The 18,739-nt window shown below is 42.1% G+C and overlaps 1 protein-coding gene across 2 annotated transcripts in view; it reads left to right on the top strand.

The window, feature by feature from the left end:
* Nucleotides 1-414: 414 nt before the first annotated feature.
* Nucleotides 415-18,739, top strand: part of STARD13 (StAR related lipid transfer domain containing 13) — a 284,737-nt gene continuing 266,412 nt past the window's right edge. Inside the window, exon 1 of one of the 2 annotated variants that reach the window (XM_063149149.1) lies at nucleotides 415-565. The gene's annotated coding sequence lies outside the window, so the exon portion shown is untranslated. The remainder of the gene's footprint in view (nucleotides 566-18,739) is intronic. The other variant, XM_063149150.1, reaches the window with a different exon arrangement.

The following is an 18,739-nucleotide window of genomic DNA, read 5'->3' as shown; positions in this document are numbered from 1 at the left end:
TTTGGAATATAAAACTCTAAAGGGGGTTAGAAGAGCAGCGAAGAGAAAAAGTGAAGAGACATTAAATATAATGGTAAAGGAGGTTTTTATTAAACCATTAAAGAAAAACGTCAGAAGGGGCAAGGCCTTGGCCTCAGGCTCAGGTGTCCCCAGGGCTGGTGCAGCAGGAGCGGCGGCTCTGAGGCGCTCCGTGACAGCTCGGCTCGGCTCGGCTCGGCTGGGCTGGGACACCGGGCACGGCCGGGACCGTGGCACCTCCAGCGCGGGGTTCCGTGACACCCGAGCTGTCTGGCAGCTCTCCGTGTCCCGCCGCGCAGATGTGCCCGTGGCCGTGACCGGCGTGCCGGCGAGCAGCATTCCACATATTCCACATGTGCTCCCGGGCCTCCCGATTGGTGTGCTCCGCCGAAGGGGCTGGTCCTTGAAGCCAGCTCCTGTGCCTGTCACAGATGATATTTTTATGCAAGGAAACAAAACCAGGATATCTGATGGACTGTGTTATCTTTACAGACAGCTTGGAGCTACAGATGCAAGGCAAGAAGTTTTATGCTTGAACTTTGAAACTGTGAGTGGAATTTAAAAGCAGTTTTAAATGCCTACTTTTAAAAATTTTTTAAATTTTATTTTGCGGGTGAATGTATGTGTGTGTGTGTGCAACTTTGCATGAAGTATATATATCAGCATAACTTCATTATCAAGCAAGCTGTTGTGAATTGTCCTAAGATGAAATAATTATTGCTTTGGAAAACTTTGCAAAGTGTTAGCTGCACTTACAGCTGGACTAATATATGTGCACGCTGAGGAAGAGAAGGATGTTCTTTTCAAGTGAGTGCAATTAGTCTAGTTTGAAATTATTTCAAATCATCTTTTCCACTGGAAAGTCTGTTTGAGCAGGACTAGTTGTACTGAGGGAGAATCTCTTGGGAGTTATCAGCAAATGTCAGGCTGGTCTGTGTGTCTTTGTTACAGGCACATTTGATGTTTGCTTGTGTATGGAGAGGGATTAGGTGAAAACCTGCTGTTACCATTGTGTGGCACTGCACTTGCTGGATGAAAAATCTGTTGGTACCAGGTGTTAGAAAGCTGGCCAATTAATGATGATTGCAGGAAATTAGTTTTAGAGAATATTGTCCATTATGATGCAGATTTACAGAACTAATTCTAACAGATACATTGCACTAGCACAGGAGGATCATTTCTGTAGCTGAAATATTAATAACCTGCTCTTTCTTGCATAGGAATAATGAAATGAATTTCTGTGGGAGAGCTCTAAGGGTTGATACCCAGACCAGGAGTCCAAACATGAGCAGGCAGTTTGCCACTCCAGGCTTGTGATATTTTCACTTCCTTATGGGAACTGTCCAGGATGGTCTAACAGGACCTCTGTCATCCTAGGGCATTATTTTATACAGAATCTTGTGTGAAAAGAGCTATATGCTACAACTTTTCTTGATTCACTTTGATGTTAGTGCAAGCTGAGATACATGCTCTAAAAAAATAAAAAAAAGGTTGTTTTAAATCCCATCTGGATTGTTCCACAGGTCTTTCTAGCTACCCAAAACAATCCAACACCTTTCTCAATTTAACTTACATTTTCCTTAGTAAGTAGGCATGTTTCTCTTCTTCCTGTCTCTCTTTCTTGGCCAGGGTGTTGCATCAGTTTATAAATTTATATTCTGCTGAGTCCAGATGAAATCCAAAGGTTAGGTGAAAACTGAGGCTAAGTGGCATGTTACTGCTAAGTAGGTATAGCAGAAGCCCCATCCCTGGTGGATCCATCACCACTCATTCTCTGTCTGGGTGCCTCCAGATCATGCAGCAACACAAACAGCATCCAGATGAGGTGTGGGCATACAAGTGCATTTCTGCTGCATTAGTCAGAGCACACAGCATGGGATGATACCAACTCAGTACAACGGCAGTGAGGCAATTCAGTCCATTGCCTGCTAAAGAGTAAATGTCAGTATTTCTTTTAGAAATGAACTTCTGGAGTAAACCTATAACTTTTTGCTACTCTTATATAATTGGTTGCAGAGCTTTTGTTACACCCCTGGCTTCTCTAAAGTCAGATATACTGTATCATCAAGCCCTGCAGAGAATTAATCAGAACTTATTGGAAATAATACAGCGATGATAAATTTCCCTTACCTTGATTCTTTTTCTCCATCTTTTGTTGGTCACTACATCATGAACAACCTGGATTTACCCAGCAAGCCAAAACACAGCATTTTTCCCAAAACTGAATTTGGCATGAACAGAAAAGTGGTCCCATGGAGAAAATCATGAAACTCAACATACTTTGGTCAGAAAGGCCTTCTTAATTGATGTGGAGGAAATCCTAAATGGAAGAGTCCTGCTCATAGATGTATAATGAATTAGTGTTCCGTGTTGAACAAACTGCAGCATTTTTATTTCAATAATGTTAAAATCAATACATTTTCTTTTCACTTTCTAAGCAAACGAGGCTTAAAAGAAAATCTAGGCATATATAGAAATGCATTTCTATATATAGAACTGTCCTTAAAATGCTGATAAAGTCCTTAAACTAAAGGGCCTCAATAATCCTTATAATATAAAATGTTTCCTCTTCATGTCACATAGTTTAGTTCTTCTTGTTCCCTTAATTTGGCAGTATTTTCTCTATTAGATATTGCTGCCGAGATAGAATGGGCCAGATTCTCAGCTAGCAAGCATGAATAGAGAATAACTTCATTGAAGTCAATGACATGACCCTGGAGTCATTCCAGTGTGACCAGAGCTGGAATGTGGCTCAATCCAGGCAGCTGCCATCCCTGCCAGGCTGGCCGAGGAGATGAACAAGAGTTACTGCAGTTGTGCATGAAGGATGGTCCTGCCTCCTCTCAGTTGTGCTTTCACCTCCAGCTTCTTCCAAAAGCAAAGATTAAACAGAGCAATCTCACTTTTATTCCATGAACTTCAGTTTTGTGTCTCCAGTCTATGCAAGGTTGAAGCTAAATCCAGCTATGTGCCCTCATACCTTGTCTAACCTTTGATATCTATCTCAAGAAAACAAATGTATGTGTTACTCTTTATTTCCTTTCTTGCTCAGAAAGGTTTTAGGTTTTCCTTGATAATTTTTATGTTTGTGGTGTTCTGTAGTGGTGATGTTGTTTTGGGAAGCTTGGCTTCTTGCTGTGAAAGTGCTGCTCCCTGTGGTACTCCTGGAGGCTGCTTCCCCATTCCTGGAGAAAGGTCTGGTTTCCGTCTCTGCTGTGTGATGATAACCACACTGTTCCCATGGCCACCTACCCAGCAAAATAACTCCCAGCTCTTTGTGGTGGAGAGACTAATGGGTTATTTTGTGTTGTAGGTGGGGCTTCCTTGCAACAGTTTTGATTTCCCTGTTCTGCACGCTAGGACAGTCCAGAGCTCCTGCACTACCGAGAGGAGAGGTTTTGTGTGGCTCTCTGCAGGCTCTGTCCTATCTCCTGAGATTCATCCCAGAGGCATTAGCTGGCTTTGTTTCAAATGGGAGTGCCAGCTCTGACTGGTATTGCTGGTCAGAAATATCCAGTTTATACCTCTCCTGCTGCAGCTAAAGAACTGAACTCTGTGATACTTTTACCAATAGAAATTAATCTCAGCTAGCTGGAAATGCCAAAGCTACAAAAAGTCTGAAAGGGAGAGACACCTCTGGGGTAAGGCTGGTTTCCTAGTTACTCCGAAGGGCAAACAAGAACATGGTATGTTCAGATTTTAAGGAGTTCATTACAAATGCTACCTGCTGTGAGAACTTCCAGGAGCACACACGTCTCTAAACATTCAGTATCACCAAGAAATAAACACACCAGTGAAGCCAACAGGCCTGCTCTTCTCTGGCATTTCCCAAGTTCCTAGAATGAAGTGTGTTCATATCTACCACAGAAGTGGGGATTAGATGAAGCTAACTCAGCTGAAATGTACCTAAAATAGTTTCTCTTGAAGTACTTTTTATCATTACATATCAGATATTTTTGTGCTATGTGGGCACATTCTCAACAACGGCACTCTATTAATTAAAAAATCTTACTAAATTCTGTCTGTATGGGCACAAGGTTTACCTTACAAAATATTCATCTGATGTATGCAGCCTAAATACAAAATTTTTATAACATTTTTTTAAATTATCAAAACTTTAAAGTTTTATAAAACCTTGTCTTTTATAACTATTTGGTATTCTATAGCATTTTTTTTTTTTTGCTGATAATAGGTATGTATCACAGGCTGTTATTTTGGAACAAGTAGTTCCACTAGGAAACTAGAATAATGTGCCTGATATTTTTTTAAATTAATATTCTGCTTCCACATGTGTATTTGTGAGATGATATTTATTGTGCAGTTTGTGAACAGGGGTTTTGAAAATGATCAAGCAGGTGAAGAGAAGCTGAGCACATGCAAAAGAGTCCGCAAAGTCACGGAGGTCTGTGGACCTAAAAGATAACACCTTGGTCACAACACTGCTAATATCTCTGTTTTTTCAGGACTGAGAAGTATCACACTATACTCTCACAAAAGCTTTGCAAAGCTGGGGCCTTTGAGTCACCTGAGAGAAGCTGTCCAGAAGCAATGTGTGAAAGGAAGGGAGTTAAGGGCAAAGGAAAGCGCTGTAAAAACAGACTGGTGCTAGTACAACACAAATGCTCCTTGAAGCGCAAAATGAGAAAGCACAAAAGCTGTCAAGGGGAAAGATGAGGGTATGAGTAAGAATCATGTACCTCTGATGTTTTTTGCCCTTTGTGCTGCGTGTTTCATGCCTTAGGGTGAATGAATAATACTCTGTTTTGAAGACAAATTAAGTTACTTTAATGAATGCATTGTGCATTGTTTTGAAGACAAATTAAATTACCTTAATTAAATTGCTGGGTTTATGTTCTCAGAAAAAAAAACCCAAACAACTGTATTCATATGTCAAAGGGGCAGCTTTTGGGATCACACATGTAAAAGGAATGTGCAGAGCTGTAGGGAGGTACACCACTGAGCAACCCAGACCACAAGCTCTCTGGGTCTATCCAGAAAAATTAAACAGATCCCAAACACTGTCAATCCCAAAACCTTTACAGCCACAACTGGCTTTTTCAACATTCAAATCCCAGATGCTTTAGTGCCACTGCATTATGTCCTGAAATTACAGGAGTCTGAGTGGCATATAAATAAAAAACCCCTACCTTTTGCAACAGTTTCTGTATCATATAGAACCAAAAATTGATGTGGTTTTCCTTTGTCCCTCTGTGAATAAAGAGCTAAGAACTGGCATGTTATTGTAGTGAAACAAATAGGTAAACTAAGTATATTTTAAAGAGGGGACATTTAAATAGTGGTTGAGAAAAAAGAAGTGGGACTGACTCTAATATTTTGGAACTTTAGCCAAAGAAAAAAAAGGAAAGTAATTTTTGGATATTGTCTGTCATTGTTTCAAGCTGAAAGTTTGAAAATTGCAGTCTGTATCTTTATACCCTGGTACATATCTTTACACTTTTATATCCTTATTCTTATGCACATGTCTTCATGCCTAGCCTTATTAATCTGCAGAATTTAGCCCCACCTAATTCTAATTCTTGGAAACAAATGTAGATTTATCTTTTGTGCAAGGTGGGATCATAGCTTTGATGTAAACCAAGAAAATTTGTCTCAAAAGAAAATCCAGGCAACTGAAATGGAAAATAATTAAAGGCAACATAAACACTCATGATTTTTAAACACTTTCTAAAGTTTATATGGATGACTGGAGCAGAGTCTAGTTTTGGGCTGAGCAGTGTTGCAAATTCATTAACCTAATGGGAACAGAAATAACATATGATTAAGGTGCCCTGAAACATTCTGTAAACTCTGCTGAGAACTCCCTCCTGTGTAATTTCTGCCTTTGAAATGTTCTGCGCCAAAGCACAGCAACAGCACCTGCAGGCAGCTCAGGCTGGGGAGGAAAGATAAGGATGCTCTGCCCCTTGTTGTATCAAGAGAGCAGTATCAGGAAGGAAGACTGTGACTGTATTTGTTGGAATTTGGTAGGGGTTAGGATTGAAAACATTGCAAAACTCCGTGAGAGCTGTGATGCCAATATATAGCATTGGGATATCAGTATCAGCATAGTCTGACATGCCTAAACACAAACATCATTGTTGAGGATGCCTGTGCTGTTGCTATTTCATCATTTTAATTGCAATAATACCTAGAGATGAAGCTGTGCTGTGCCAGCTGCACGCAGTGCATGACAATACAGCTACACGGTGTGTCTGCACTCCACTTATTCTGCTCCACTTACAAAAAAATACCTGTGACCTCAACTTTGAGGTGATTTAAGCAACCTTGCCTGGCTGCAGGGAAGAGGTAGGGTATAAAACCCCTCCCACTCTTCATACTAAATCTGAGGCCTCTCTTGAATGCCTCATTTTCCAAAAGGCTTTCCACTATTTTCATGGAGGGAAGAGAAGATTTGCTGCCTCTGTTGGGTCCTGTTTGCTCTCTCTGTGTGGGTGTTAATCCCTGCGGGCTGGGGAGCGACAGCATCATGTCATGCCAGCACCCTCCCCCCTGAGAGCATCTCACCGGCTGCAGAAGGCACAGCCACACCTCCTGCCCACAATACCCCTGATCCCAGCAAGAAGGGTCTCAGGCGATGCCTCAGAAATCATTAAAAGAATAATAGAATTATTGGAAAAGTTAGGAAAAGGTCTCTAAGGTCATTGAGTCCGGCCTTAACCCAGCAATGTCAAACCCACCACTTAAACCATGCCCTTAAGTGCCACACCTGCTTGAGGAGACGCATGAAGGAAAAAGAAGGGGGAGCCTTCCTGAAGCAGATTTTTAAGAGGGGTGGAAGAGCACTGTGTTGTCTCTCAGGCAATGCTGCACACAGTTCCTCCATCACCCCTCCAAGGAATTCAGGCATTAAAACTTCAACACCTTAAATTATGCTGCTAGGGTCAGGAGCTGCGATGACTGAGGTGGATATCCAAGCCAGATATGCTAAAGCTGACACAGAATTTCCAGGCAAGTAAGTAAAAATAACATTCCTTCTCATGATTTTGGCTCTTGCTATCTGCATTCTGACATGGATTAAGCAAACACACAGATAGCAACAGAAGGAGATGCCGAAGAGAAGGATGTTTTATAGAGATAAATGCATGCACAGCTCACGTGTGGTCAGGGCAGTGATTTCAAATGTTGCCAGTGACTTGAGTGGCTGTTCAGTACTGAAACAGAGAGGAGCATTCCTCTTGCAGACAGGAGTATTTCTCTTGCAGGTCCTCAGTACAGGTTTCTGCAGCACTGAGGTTGGCAGTCTGTCAGTGACAGATCTGCTCTTCATTGCTGCTCTTCACTGGCATATGACACCTTGAGATCCATGAGCTGTCTCTCTTCTTTACATTTTGAAGGTGACTTCCACTTCCCCAAACTTTAATTGCCAAATGCTTTTGAGAAACACCTCCATGGAACTGAGATGCTGCTCCAAACCCTTTGCAAGTGCAAATTAACTAATCTTGCAAAAGTAATTGACAGAAAAGTAATTTCCCTTTGTTATGACAAAGAGTATTGTAGTGTGAGAGTAATGACTACAATTTAAGCAGCTATGAATTGTACATCAGAGAGCTCTAGAACTGAGTATTGCTCACAATGAAATTTAAATTGCATTTCTTGTGCATCTAGCTGTTTATAAATAACACTGCAGTTACAGCCACAATAATCTTTTTTGTCACCAATTTCTTATTGCCACTGACAATAGAAATAAAAGATCTAGCTAGCTGATGGCCACTGCAGTAAATGGAGGTTAGAATACTTTTTATTAGGCTCAAATTTTGCTAGAAATGGGAACAAAACCCTAGATACATGCACAGCATGAAGGGAAAGTGTCTTGAAAATTTAAACAAACATTTCACAATATTCAGCAGCTAGCATCTCTTTCCCTAGCTAGTAATTAAAAAAAAAAAAAAACAAAACAAAAAAAAAAACCAAAGAAACCAAACAAAACCAAAACAAAAAAAAAATCCCAAAACCAAATGTGTCTCCTTGAACTCTCTCATATAAATTGGAACTTTGATACAAATTTCTGGCTTGGACCTAATTCTCAGTTTACCTGGAAACCATATTTAGATGCAGAAGAATATGTTGTTTAATATGCGCTGAAGTAGCCTCCAAAACCTGTTGGATCCTGCACACACAAGTACTTGCACCAGTGTGCAGCAAAGTCTACATCTTTCAGCAATTTGTAATGCTGTGCCTGCATCCTCAGTGCAACAGCTCCCTATGACCATGAGTGCTGCTGGCATCCTTTATTTACAGTTAGCTTGTGAGACTGATCTTCCTGTGCATAAGGGAAAGGTAAAGACACTTCTGCATATGGTTTTGATATTTTTGCACCTCATCAGCACAATAGAGCCCACCAGCAATCCTCTTTGATCCTAGCAGATCTTCCTAGAGGGTTAGAGCTCAGATCCAGCATCCTGATGTGTGTTTTACTGTGTGTGGACATGAAATCTGTGCGGGCATTGCTCTGCAATATCTGAGCAGGTTAAGGTGCCCACGCTGCTCTAGTCACTGTCACATCCTTGCTGCATTTTATAGGTGAGCAGGGGCTGTCCTTTACTCCAGGGATGGTGATGCTGGAGCCACATTCACAGTGGGAGCTGACTGGTCTCCAGCACCCTTCCTCCAGCCCAGGTGCCACACACTTGTGCCCACAAACTCTCTGCTTCTCAGAAATGCTTTCTCTGAGAAATGCAGTGCTACCCAAATGGTAGGAGAAGAATGAAACAACATCTCCTCTTTGTATATATTTGAAATATTTTCGATTATTTTACACTTGAGCCATTGCCATTTCATTTCTCACAGTTTTTGTAACAGCAATGAGTACTCAAGATGGGGTTTCAAAGAGGAAAATTGAGTGTGTTGAGGCAGGGCATGGGGTTAATAAAGCCTGCAAAGGAGGTGACATTAAGAAATGCAAAGCAAAGCAGACGTGGGCAGTGCTGTATGATATGAGTTGGCTCAACTAAATGGAAACGAGTATACATTGCATTTTTATAAACCAGGCAAAAATAATCAGAGTTACAGATAAACTAGCTTGAGTGTGAGTACAAGCTCTGCTGCACGCTCCTCCGTGATAATGGGATAAATTGCAGATGTAAAGAACTTTTTTTCTGCAGCCTGTGAATTAGCTGGCATAGCTGAGTGTGCAAGATTTTAAAACATACCCTGGTTTTCTAGTGGCTCTCACAGAGAATGAGTAAAGGGTCTGAAACATCAATTGAAAAAAAAAGGCAGGCTGAAATAGCAACAAAGAAGCAAATGAATAATTTTGTGCATGGTTTTTTTTTTTTTTGCAAGCATCCCTAACACTGTTTTTTGCTCCTCTGACCCTTTCTTACCACTCTGTAACTTTATAGAGGTACAGATATCCCAGCTGCCTGATGCCTGAGAAGGAGCAAAGGAAATAAGCCTCCCTGTACTGCCAAAAAGCTTAAGAACATGATTAATGGGAAAACTAGTTTTATGTGACAACTGGTGAGGATTTACCTTGAAAAAATGAATACTCAATCTGAAAACTTACACCTTGAAATTGGTTGTAATTGGAAGCCACTACAGTAGAGCAAATTGGAAACCTTTTAAATAGCGGCTAAAATATTTTTTCCGTAACCGAGATCTGCGTATTAGCTTCAGTCTGAGAATAAATATTTTGAGTCAAGAATTTTTTGATAGAAATCTATAATTACCTTTGCAATATTGCTGGTATCCATCTACTTAGCAAAGACTCTGACTTTATTAGCTATTCAATCATCTGAAATACTCTATTACCAAATGCTTAGGGAGAACAATATCTCTGTCAGATTCTGCAGCTGTTGTGTTGTGCGTTTAATAACCTGTTATATTTCAGACCCTGTAGAAATTAGTCACTGAAGCTTCTCTTCTTTTAATCGACCCCCAGGTTAAAGATATGGTCAAACTAAATCCTTTTTGAAGCTAGCTTCACAGAATTTTTGTCCTCACCTAAGATTTAGATTGCCTCAAATTCTCTGTCAGCAATCTGTGTTCCTCAAAAATGTTTGAAAAATTGTTATTTTAAGGTCATGTCCTTGTGTGTGTGACAGTTTAGGGAGACTCTGCCCCAACCACAGCAGAAGCAGGGATGAGGAGCTCATCGTGCTGTGCTTCCTGAGCTGTGGCACCGCCCATGATCTGGCCAGCAATCCGATCTGATGATAAACCTCCAAACTGCCAAGAAAATGATGGAAATAAGGCCACACCTGCTAGTAAGGATGTAGCCCTGGTGTAAAGGGGGAGTGATTAACTCCCAGTCCCTCTCCTCCTTTTTCCGTGAGGTTGTCTGCTGGAGGCAACTTCAAGAAATCTTGACCTGGGGGAGTATTATTCTCTGTTCTCTGGCCAGCTCCATGTCTTTTCTCCAAGAGACATTGTGAGAGCAGAACAACTATGGGAAGGTCTCCAGAAATTTGTCAGGGCTTAGAAAGCATGCAAAAATGTTAGTGACCATGTACCTGGTTCTCCTGATAGAGCTGCACCCATTTGTAAATCCCACATCTTTTCTGCATGTGAGGTATCTGTGGTTGAGTTAGTTAAGGAGGCCAGCCTTTGCCAAATACATCATCCAACAGCTCCAGGGCTGTCACTGTCTACAAATTGAAAGCCAAAATAGCCAAGAAAAGACTTCTTTTCTTGGAGGTTTCGAGGAGCTCAAGCCTTGTAGGCCATTGCAATAAAGAAAGAGAAACACTGGGACCCACAAAAGGGAGGGCAACTTATGGTAGTCGTCATTTAAAATATCAGTTTGTCCAGCTGAGAAATGAAATTACCTAGTATTTAGTTTGTTCCTCTGACATTCTCTCTTTTGCGTTCCTTTGCCATGAGTTCAGTCTGCATCATCTCCCTCCATTGCTGATCCCAGATGAAGCCAGCTGAAAGACACAGAGCACAAGGGAAATAAACTGCAAACTAAAACTACTTAGTGGGTTTCTCAAGCATTAGGACTCCAGGGACAAGAGACTTGGCTTGCAGTTGGTTAGGGAAGGTTCTGCAGCTGCCTGGAGGTGGGAAAACAAAACAGTGTCATTATTCTTACTTTGCTAATGAGACTTCAGGGTGGGTCTCTACAGCTGGAAAGACAAAGGGTAAGTGAAAGTCAGGCCTATTACACAGATTCAACAGATGTCTTCCTGGACATGATGGTAATGAGAGCAAATAGTTCCTAGCCCAACCCATAGTAAAGGCTTTCTTTGGTAGGAGGATTTTGCAGCAGAGTAACTGGACAGACAGATGGCTACATAGCCTCACTATGCTCCAAACTTGAGGGCTGGGGAGATAAGAGGACAAAAAAACCCAAACAAACAAACAACAAAAACAAAAACAAACAAAAAACCAAAAACAACAACAAAAAAAAACCAACCACCAAGCCAACAGGTAGAAGTAGAAATAAAAAGTAGAAAGAAGAAAGATGAATGAAAGTGCATATTCACTTAACCACGGTCAGATGAGCATGAGTTGCAGGGTACTAAAGAAGTAGGTTTGAAGATGTTGTTTTGAAGATTGTTACTACATTAAAAGTTAAAATTTTAACCATATAAATAATCAAAATATGAGGAAAAGGAAACCAGAGAGGCAGTTGTTAGTCTGAATTTGCTGCTGTTAAATGGTAAAAGTAAGGAATAGTCAGTCTCATAGTTGTAAATTTTGATAGAAAAGATGAGCTCAGAGCTAGGAGGACCACAAGTTTGTGTCCATGAGGAGGATAAGAGAGGATGGCAATTTGATCTCCTGAAACCAGGATGCAAAGAGCTGCATTTTGTATGGATTTAAAAGAGGTGGTTCAGAGGGTGCCTGAATATTACAATGAGGATGGAGGACTGGCCTAACATTGCCAGGATCTGACCTTCACAGAGCAAGATAAAAGCATTGGCAGCCTAGAGAGAGCATCCTTGTGGTGGTGCTTCATGGCTGCTGCATTGTCACAGCAGTAAAATGAAGGACAAGAATGTCCAAGCAATGATTTAGTGGCAGTGCCTCAAATGCTAAGCAAGTCAGTAGCCCATTTACATCATCCTGAAGTGCAGTCCAAATTACTGTAATTATTTTTTTTATGAATACTAATGTGCTTTTTGCCTTCAGGTAGTGTCCAGCTTTCTCAAGTCTCTGAAAGCTTCTGCTTTCTGTCTGGACTTCCAATGTCTTGAACACTTTTTCTCCTTTTCTTACTCTGGATCACTTTTTGTGCTGGTCTCTCTCAGTGCCTAATGCACATGTTATCATACTGACTATAACATATTCTCTGATTTCAAGTTCTTCTTTAAAGCACTTTACTTCTGGGTGGCTCTCCAGGGGAAACTGTCTCATGTGCTGCTCCTGTTTAATCTATCCCAAAGCATAGCCTTGCTCAGGTTCAAGCACATCTGTTTCACATCTCTTTATCTGATGTCACTTCTCAGCTCCTCCTGCTTTTCTCCTTCCTGCTTCACTGTTTTAATTCTCTCTGTTCATCTGATTTACTGTGTCATCTGTGCCAAAACTATTTGAACCAATTCTCATCCTAATTTTGGAAATTTTCTCCACCAAGATGGAGGGAGAGCAGTTGTTCTGGTGTTGCTGATACACCAGGACCTGAATCCGGGAGTGATTTCTTTCTTGCAATAGCCTGTGTGATTTTGGCAGTATTGAACAATGAACCTGCTTTCATTTAGAGTACTCAATACCAAATGTAAAATTTAACAATGATAAATTCTGAAAAAAACCTCTCCATTGTATTGCAATTGTCTGTCTACAAATGATGCCATCTGGCAAATAGGAGTCTCTAGAGGAGTTCCTTACAGTGCAGTCATAACTGGGAACAAGATGGATTTTTCCTGGTTGTGTAAGCCATTAAACCAATGTGACAGACAGCATAGCCTTCAGCAGCCTACAGCAGGGAAGGCTCTAAAGACTACATTTATTTTGAAACACTTAAAAATCTTTTGAAAGTTCTAATCTCAGGAATAAGGAGGAAGACAGAATTGTTGCCTTCAAGCTGTGAAGCTATGGGAAGGAATAGCATAAATCCTTCAGTTCATCAAGGACAAATATTTTTCCATAAATACATCTTGACTCTGCCCTCATGCTTCTTTTTCACCTGTTATTCAGCTTACTGAAGCTACATTTCTCCAAGCATCATACTTTGGCTGAAAAGACAGCATGGCTTCTTGCCAGATAAAATGGCTTAAAGATATTTCTATGCTTATTTGATTTGCTATGAATGGACAGAACTGCTGGGTTTTTCACCACCATCTCCTCACATTCCTGCAGCAAATCTTTCCTGTTATGCTCTGGCTCTCCCAAACTCCTTGCCTCTACAGGTTAGGGGACACTGAAAAAATGTGTAACCCTAGAGAGTGATGACAGCTTTTGCAAAGCATGTTGTTGACTTGTACAGATTCAAGCATGGGATGGGGTCTGTCAGGGAATTTAGCCATGGGCCCAGAGGCTGCCTGGGAAAGCAGTTCCCCGGCCAATGATCCTTGTGTATGTCTGAGCTGACTCACAGGTGAAAGGGAGAAGCTCCAGAACTATCAAAATCCCCTGTGTGACATACGCACATAGCTTTCCTTTATGAGACAGAGGGAAAAAAGAGAGGAGACATGAGTAAGTGTCTCTAGGCATCACTAAAAGGACAAAGAAATGGTGTTGCTGAAGCCTGGTTGCCAGCTTGGTGCCCTCAGAGCAGCCTGAGGATGGAAGCACCCTGCGACTGTATTGCATGTTTTCATGCAGCTGCCCCTCGGTGAGTGCCTGTGATGTGTGGCTCAGTCCCTCTCCCGGCCACATCGCTGTCAGGAGGTGACATCGATAAAGGAAATCAGCTCTGAACTGACACGGATATAACACTGACACATACTAGAAATATTTCAAGGCCATTCAACACCTCCTCTTTCCTGTGAGCATTCACTTCTTCTGGCTTTCCGTGGTCTCCCTGACCTTGTCATATGTCTGTGAGCTGCTGACACTTCATCACTGAGTTATGACAGGAGTTATGGATTCGTGCAGTCCTGTTTTATGATGATGATTTATCATTTGTATTAAAGTCATGACTAGAGGCCTCTAGCAAGATCAGGGCTTCACAGTGCAAGTCACTGAAAAAACATGTATTAGGAGACAGTCCTGCTCTGAAAAGATCACAAACAAAAGGCGAGAGGATGAACAGAAACATGGAGATGTGAATGCAATACCCACTGTAGCCTGAAGAAAAGCACCAGAGCAGGGAGCAGCAATGTTCCTGTTCCCTGGCTCCTGCCTGCCCATATCCACACGCTGCTGTCTGCCACTCCTCCCCATGTCCTCCTCTCCAGGGGCTGTGAAGGAGCTGGTGCCTTCCTGCCTCCCCGCAGCTCTGCCCAGGACACACCCACCTCTGCCTCTCCCACTGGGTGCTGTGGCTGCATTGCTCCCATGTTAGTTCAACTCCCATGTTAATCCAACATCCAGCTGTTAATCCAATGTGTTTGCCACTAAATTGCATCCCCAAGTGCCACATCTACATTTTTGGAGCCTTACAGGGATTGTGATTCCACCACTTCCCTGGGCAGCCTGTTCCAGTGCTTGACCACCCTTTCAGTGAAGATATTTTTCCTCATATCCAATCTAAGTCTCCCCTGGTGCAATTTGAGGCCATTTCCTCTCATCCTGCCACTTGTTACCCTGGGAGAAGAAAGTGGTTTTTTCACCACTGAGCTGATAGCTGTCGCTACCAGCAGTTTTTGGTTGTCACCTCCAAAGTGAGACCAGATGGCTTCATCTCTCTTCAGAGCAAAATAAAACAGGTGATTTAAAATGATTGTAATCTTATGTACATAGATCTCAGATATCTTTGGTGCAAGACTGACAGTGTACTAAACTGAAAGCTCAGAGCCATACTGTGGGACAGCTGCATCCAATCCCCACTTATGAGGCTTAGATCTCACTTTTGGCACTACCCAAACACTGCCCTTGCTTTGCCTCTGCAGTACTTAGGGCATAATTGGAGGGTAACATTTTTCCTTCTTTTGTAATTGCTATTGCACTTGGCATTATGACCGGAGCTGTTCTCTACATATAAAAATGCAGTTCACAGAGCTTAACCTCAAAGAAGGGTGTGTGGACTAGCATCAGCCCAGGGTTTATATGAATAATACATTGAACGATGCTTTGAAAATATTGTAGACCTAACACTCCTGTAAGTGCAAAACTATATAGAGAGGAAAAATGGGATGCAGGCTTGGTCTGAAGATTTTCAAAGAGGAGGAAGCCAGACTGTGCTTATGAAAAAACTTGGTTATGCCCTTTAGGAAAACAAGGAAGTAAAACCACTGAGAGGTGCTCTGTCTCACACTGCTCCGAGGAGAACCAGCGCAGCAGTCAAGAGTAGGCAGACACGCTGAGATGGCATTAGGGTGACAATGACTCTAGTGGGCTTACAGTGAGGGCTTACAGGAGACTCTGATGCTGGCTAGACTCCAAAGCCTGCTAGAAACAGCAGAGGATGCTGCTACCAAAGAACCTGGAAATTGTGTCTTGCATCCAAGGGCAATGGAAATGTTACCACACCAGCAACACCACTGCCAAAGTCACGTGGAGGGCAACCTGTCCTTCATCAAACTTTTGTAATGAGGAGCTCGACAGAGAATGGCACAACTTGTAGCTACAGGCAGAGAGTCTGTCTTGCAACATCTGAGCCAACTTTTGGAGTTTTCATGACAGAAAGTGCTCACTCCAGCCAATATATCCTCAATCCACTTAATAATAACCCTGTGACTGTGGCAGGTGGCACCAGGCAGACATTTTCTACCTACCCAATTACTCTTCAGCATAGCTCAAGTGCACAGCAAAGACCTGCATCACAAATACATCATGGGGTGTTTGCAAGATGTAGGAATTCCTCTTTTCCTCTCAGAACCAGGCAGGGTCTAGCCTTCCCAGCCCACCTGCATCTTTCCCAGGTGTGCTCCACAATGTGCTCTATCTCTCAAATTCCTTTCTTCATAACCACTTCAGCCTATGTCAATTATACCTTCATTACATAGTCACCATATAATGCCACAAGGAGTGGAAACCTCCCTCACAAATATGCTTATAAGGAGATGTTTTACCATTTAACCTTTTGTATGGATGCAAATATCACAGTAAGCAATCTGTAATCTCATCCCTAGTAAGACCTTTGCTGCTGTTTAATTCATTTCCATCCTTTTTTTTTTTTTATTTTTATTTTCCTTTTTCTTTTTAGTTTAATTTTTATAATTTTTTATTCCTTGTATAAAATAGACCAGAAGTGGTGCTGGCCTTTCCCACAGTCAGCCCAATCATCACCCTCGTGCCTCAGCACATGTCACATGTGTCATGTGCTGCTTTATGCATTGACCAAGAAGCAGCCCAAAATGAATCATCAAACAAATGCACTTTTGAGCCATTTTTAAGCCTTGTCTCTGTGAGACAGTTCTTGACAATCCAGCAACTCAGGCTGGTTTTCCTTTCCCTTTGTTGTCAGTGATATGAGGCTGATCTGAGCTTCTTTAAGGGTGAGATACAGAGCGACTAGGACAATTTTGTGGCACCAGGCTTTTCTTCTTCCACTTCTCAGTGAAAAAAACCTTGTTCTGATGTGGCATGTGGTCTGTACAGCAGCTTGTCATCATGTTCCTTCAGGAAATGTGGCAGAGCTGAGCTGCCAGTGGGGCTCCCCTTCAGTGTCTGAAGCTCAGACACCCAGTCTGCTGTGAGAACTCCCTCCTGAAAATGCCCGGCAAATACAACACCAGCATGAAGAGGTTTGGGGATCAAATCACGGCAATTTATTTTTGTGGAGACACACCCATAAAGAGCCTGGGTGCTGCACTTCTCTTAGGCTGTTGGTATTTACAAACAACCTCAGGCTGCAGCGTCAGCCAGCGGTGCCTTGCAGGCTGCAGCACAGCTCCTTCGCCGACCGCAGTGGCACTGTAGGAATAAACATTACACCTGTGACATGGAGATGTGTTAGTAAAGCCATAAAGATAACAACATTGCTCCTAAGTGGAGGAATTTAGTTCAGTGTATATTACTGTTAAATGGCAAAATTACAGTTGTAACAATATGGGGATGTAAATGAAATTGTGTATAACATCGTGTAATCAATAAAATCCATATAAATTTTGCTCACTCAAATTAAACACAAGCGACTACTGCTTGACACCTGAAACATTAGCATAATATTCATGCCATATGGCTGGCATTTTCTGTTTCTTATATGTCACTCTTCATTCTTGTCAGCTGCTCACGAGAACTTGCCAGATAATATCTACACCATTGCCAACAACGTCTAACATCTGGTGTGGTACTGGTTAAACACTCTGTAATGTTTCAAACTTTAGTGCTCCCATCTATGCACTAGAGAGCTGGTTCTTGGAGCAGATGTTTAAGCTTTTTTTTAAATTAACTTCAGTCTGCTTTTGTGTCAGTGGTGTGTTTCAATGCTCCATCATGCTGCCGCCTTCTGTGAGATGAATGAGCTCAGCAGCATCCAACCTTAAAATACATCAGCTGTCATGATAAACTCAGTGTTAAAAGCGCAGCTCAGACCACCAATTAGCAGAGTTGGTGATGTCTTCCACTGTCCTCTGTCCATGTGATCCTCCTTGCAGCACAGAGACGTTTATCTACTCAATGCCCCAGATGCCACTGGCTGCTGGAGCCCTTCTCTGATTCAGAAATTGGCACAGAGGTTCCTAATGCCCAAATGAGACTCCCGAGGGATCTAAACCACAACGTGGGCTGAAGGTCCCAGCACTGCATGGGCATGGTTTAGAGCTCTGCCCCAGGTGGGGACTGGGCAGCAGAGTCTGTACTGGCACCCAGGCTTGCCTGAAGGGGTCCCTAACCCCACCCTCAGCTCATAGGATTTGAGGTGACTGAGAACAGGGGACACATTTTTTTTCCCCAGCAAATACCCCTTAAAACAGTCCTAATGACTAAATCAGGAATTCTCTAATGTCTTCTGTATGGAAATCAGTGTGAAATCTGCTCCTGCTGAAATCCATGTAGTTGGATTATTTACATATTAAGATTTATGATGAGCCAGGCACATGAATGCTGTTGAATTAAACAAACATCCAATTTCATAACCAATCTGGTTTTGTGGATAGGGCATGCAGTTCCCTTCGGGCTGTGAGCTTAAAAGTCTTATTTACATCTTTGGAAAAGAGGACTTCTCACTTTTTTTGCTTTGCTCTGCTTTTCCTGGAGAGAAGGAATTATCTTACCTTTTTCTCCTCCAGGTTGTCTTCCAATTGAAGACACTTCCCAGTCAAAACATGGGGTTGAATTTTGAGGCATTGTTATAGAGGGCATTTATTGAGAAGGTGCTAGGACATTCTTAAGTGCCCAGATGGCTTTGTATGGACAAACAAGGAGAAAAAAGAGTGCTGGAGAGATGTGACCTCTGCCCCACCAGAACTGGACAGTTTTACCCTGCTAGGCTGCTTTACCTCATATAGGCAATGACCTAAGGCATGTGTTTTTTACATGGACCCCAAATTTTAATTTGGGCTACCCTTTGACACAGGCCATTCTTTCTGAGCCATGATTTCCCTGTTCTGGCTGCCATACAGGCACACAACAAAAAAGTGACAGCTGAGTGAATAAGCTTCCCATCAAACACAAGACAAGAAACAAGAGGTATGAACAGACAGAGTGTGGGCAAATGTCTAAGCTCATGCTATAGGCAGTGGTCTTAGCATGCCATCACCAGCATCAGTGA

This window comes from Melospiza melodia, chromosome 2, assembly GCF_035770615.1.
Source record: "Melospiza melodia melodia isolate bMelMel2 chromosome 2, bMelMel2.pri, whole genome shotgun sequence".
In the NCBI taxonomy this organism is placed as follows: domain Eukaryota; kingdom Metazoa; phylum Chordata; class Aves; order Passeriformes; family Passerellidae; genus Melospiza; species Melospiza melodia.
Note: the sequence above shows the minus strand (reverse complement) of the source record. Positions and strands in the feature narration are given on the sequence as shown.